Source organism: Dromiciops gliroides, chromosome 3 (assembly GCF_019393635.1).
Source record: "Dromiciops gliroides isolate mDroGli1 chromosome 3, mDroGli1.pri, whole genome shotgun sequence".
In the NCBI taxonomy this organism is placed as follows: Eukaryota; Metazoa; Chordata; class Mammalia; order Microbiotheria; family Microbiotheriidae; genus Dromiciops; species Dromiciops gliroides.
Genome location: NC_057863.1, coordinates 88160089 through 88164373, shown reverse-complemented (window position 1 = coordinate 88164373; position 4285 = coordinate 88160089). Strand labels below are relative to the sequence as shown.

General features: G+C 40.6%; 1 pseudogene; it reads right to left on the bottom strand.

Moving 5' to 3' along the window:
* Positions 1-1578: 1578 nt before the first annotated feature.
* LOC122745523 lies at positions 1579-2115 on the bottom strand (annotated as a pseudogene).
* Between the last annotated feature and the right edge of the window lie 2170 nt (positions 2116-4285).

Genomic DNA, 4285 nt, shown 5'->3' with positions numbered 1-4285 from the left:
GAGAGAGAGAGAGAGAGAGAGAGAGAGAGAGAGAGAGAGAGAGAGAAGAGGCTAGTTTTTAAATGTCAGATTCAGAGTCAAAAGGTTTAGTTTTGTTTCCCCACCCCCAAACTTTCATCTTTAATTCTTTTTTGAAAATAAACATTTTTCTTTAGAATTTTGAGTTCCAAATTCTATTCCGCCTTCCCTCCTTTCCCTCCCCCCTCCCTAAGGGGGTAAGGGGGATATATCACCTTTAGTTCTTAAGATATTTGGAGTAACTGTAAAAGCCGGGTAAAGAATATGAATTTATAATGTCCTCAAAGGTCCTAAAATGAAAGGCAGTCTGTCAATATCAATTGCACATAAATGTGAGGACTATTTCATGATAGGTTGGTTGACCTCTAGGGGTCTCAGTGTCAGGTAGTCTCAGGTAACAAGAAATATAGGAAACTTTGACATCAGACAGTCAGGGTCACAGCAAAGTTAGATAGAAAGTTAAGGGTAGAGGGCAGTCCTAGGTAGTGGCCAGAGAATCTCCAGGGTAAGGTCAGGAATTGTGGGAAAAATAAGATTAACATAGTATAGGGGAGTTGGGTTCTGACCAAGGTTAGGATCTAATGCCAGAAAATTAGAGGTAGAAATTGATATGTTAAACTAAAGGTCAAGATTCTTCTAAGCTCTTTATCTTGTTATGACGCCTGACTTGTCAGTTCTTCTGGATTTTTTTCTTCTTTCTTTCTTTCTGCCTTTTTTTTTTTTGCCAGGCAATGAGGGTTAAGTGACTTGCCCAGGGTCACACAGCTAGTAAGTGTCAAGTGTCTGAGGCTGAATTTGAACTCAGGTCCTTCTGAATCCAGGGCCGGTGCTTTATCTACTGTGCCACCCAGTTGCCCCCCAGGGTATATGCTCTTGGATTTCACAGGGATGCCCAAAGTCCCTGTGGCTCAGAAGTCAGACCTAACTTAGGAATCTGAGAGTGAAATACTTGGGAAATGGAACCAGCTTACCAACATTGAGCCAGGTTTTATCCATAATGCAGGAGTCAGCAGCATTTAAGTCAATATCATCTATAAAGGTCAGAGACAATGGAGTACATCTACATAATGGAACCCAAAGTTTTGGTGGTGAGGAAGCCACAGGATTGAGAGTAGGGGCAGAATCAAAGTTGAGAGCCATAGCAAGTACATCAGCAAAACTAATAGTGAGGCAGATCCAAAGGAAGGTACAAGCAGAGCCAAGAGCTTACAATGGTTTGTTTCATTCAGTTAACTGGGAATATTAGACATTTTGGAGTAGGGCAGAGGAAGCTGGCCTTGCCCTTTCCTTCTCTCCCTCCAAGTTTGTGGTGGTACCATAGGAGATGCCTCCTCTCAATCTTTATTGGGGCAGTTAGGTGGCATAGTGGATAGAGCACTGGCTCTAAAATCAGGAAGACCTGAGTTCAAATCTCACCTCAGATACTTACTAACTGTGTGACCCTGAGCAAGTCACTTAACCTCAGTTACCTTACACATCCAGGGCCATCTCTAGTCATCATGATATATATCTTTTTTTTTTGTTTAATCCAAGAATCTTTTTATTATGTTTTTTAGTCATTTATGCCATGAATTCACAGGGGATTGGTTCCAACAGTTTGGGTTCCTTGCCATTGGTCCTCACAAAGTATGCTTCTCTGGGTGGAGCAGGCTGACGTTTCAGTTGAACCCAGGTGCCTTTTTCTTTGGCTTCCTTCTTCCTTCTTCTTCTGGTCATTTTCTTTTACCCTCTACTGCTCTTAGAATGCTTAATATGCTCAATACGCACATTAATTCTCTTGGCTAGAATCTTGCCCTTAACCTGTTTGTTTACAACAATGCCTACAGCATGTTGAGTAACATTATAGACCCATCCAGTCTTGCCATGGTAACATTTGTGGGGCATTCCTTGCTGAACTGTGCCCATACCCTTGCTGAACCTTGCCCATGCAATATCACCTTTCTTGTATATTCGCATATATGAAGCCAAAGGGACAACACCATGTTTTCTAAAGGGCCTAGAAAACATGTAACATGTTCCTCTCCTTTTTCCTTTTGTGTTCGTCATTTTGGCAACTCACTGGAATATGGCGGAGCCGGCGGAAAGGAAGCCATGATATATATCTTGCCACTGGACCCAGATGGTTCTGGTGACTTTGCACAGCCCTCCCTTACTTAAAAAAATCCAATTCAATACAAGTCATGACATCATCTCCATGTCATAGTTCTCTTCATGAACAAAGGACAAACAACAACAACAACAACTTTTCTGAATGGAAGATAACCTTGTTAAATTGAGACATAATAGAAGGCAGGGATTCTCTGTTTTTTGTATTTGTATCCCAGGGCCTTACCACAATACTTAATAAATACTTATTGATTTATTGACTACAGAGTGAAGTTTTAGAACCAGGAGAACAAAAAACCCAAAATTATTTTTGTGGGGAGGGTCGAGATCTATGATTACACGGATATAGAGAGCTCTTCTACCCATGCATATTTACATATATTCTGCCATTCGTAATCTTGGGGTTGCCTGGCTCGATATAAAGGTAAGTAGCTGACTTCTCCAGGGTTACCATAGCTAGTATGTACCAGAAGTGAGACTTAATCCCAGGTGTTCTTCACTCAAAAGTCAGCTCTCTCTCCACTTTGCTGCCCATCTCACACAATGCCTACAATAATGTCAATAAAAAGGCAACTGAACCTAAAAATGAATGAAATGACCAATCCTCAATCCAAGGTTCAGATGATGATGCAGTAGTATTGATTAGTTTTTCTTGACTGGTTTTCTTTATTACAAAGGAGTTTTCTGATAGGGTGTGGGGGTGGTAGGAAGGTATACAGGAAAATGATTATGATATAAAAATGTAAACATGTTTAAAAAATTTTTAAAGCATGCCAGCAGACACCAGTTTTTCTTGTCTGTGTAGTGCTCCCCTTTGAGACTAGGCAAAAGCATTAACCACAGGGACCTTGATAAAAATTCCCCTCATTCATTACCTATTATACCAGACGTCCCTTTCTCCCTTATTCCCCTATAGGCAACCAGTCACCAGAGCCTTTGAAATGTCTCCCAGATTCTCTTCTATTTTGCCTTTGCTTCTCTAATACAGGCTCAGTTTCCTGCAGCCTTCCTGTTCCAATTTAACCTCATATCACTGAACAAGCCACTTCCCTGTTCGTAGGACTTGGTTTCTCAGCTTCCAGTCTACTGTTGGACTGGCTGGCTCAAGCAGGTCACCCCTCTAGGCTATGCGGACCCCCAGGGCTAGGCTGCTGCACCTCTGATGTTCTGCTATGGGCCTCTGGTGACTCTTTGTTTTGGGGGTTTTTTTGTTTGTTTTTTTTTTTCCTTTTTATTATTTATTTATTTATTTTTTAAATTAATAAAGTATTTTTTTTCCATTACATGTAAAGATAGTTCTCAACCTTTGTTTATACAAGCTTTACAATTTCAGATTTTTCTCCCTCCCTCCCCTCCCTCCCCCCTCCCCTAGACAGCAGGTAATCTGATATAGGTTATATATATATACATACACATAATAACATTAATCCTATTTCTGCATTAGTCATGTTATAAGAGAAAAAAATCAGAGCAATGATGGAAAACCTCAAAATAGAAAAAAAACAACAGCATCAAAAACAAAAGAAATAGTATGGTTCATTTAGCATCTATACTCTGCAGTTCTTTTTTTTTTTTTCCTGGATTTGGAGATCCTCTTCCATCATGAGTTCCCTGGAACTCTTCTCTGCCATTGCATTGGTGAGAAGAATATAGTCCATCACAGTAGATCAACACTCAATGTTGATGTTACTGTGTACAATGTTCTTCTAGTTCTGCTCATCTCACTCATCATCAGCCCATGCAAGACCCTCCAGGTTTCTCTGAACTCCTCCTGCTCATAGTTTCTTATAGCACAATAGTATTCCATTGTATTCATATTCCACAACTTGTCTAGCCATTCCCCAATTGATGGGCACCCCCTCAACTTCCAATTCTTTGCCACCACATAAAGAGCAGCTATAAATATTTTTGTACATGTGGGTCCCTTTCCCCCTTCCATGATCTCTTTGGGCAAAAGACCCAAAAGTGGGATTGCTTGGTCAAAGGGTATGCACAGCTTTATCGCCCTTTGGGCATAATTCCAAATTGCTCTCCAGAATGGTTGGATCAGTTCACAGCTCCACCAACAATGGATTAGTGTTCCAATTTTCCCACAGCTTCTCCAACATTTATTATTTTCCTTTTTTGTCATTTTAGCCAATCTGATAGGTGTCAGGTGGTA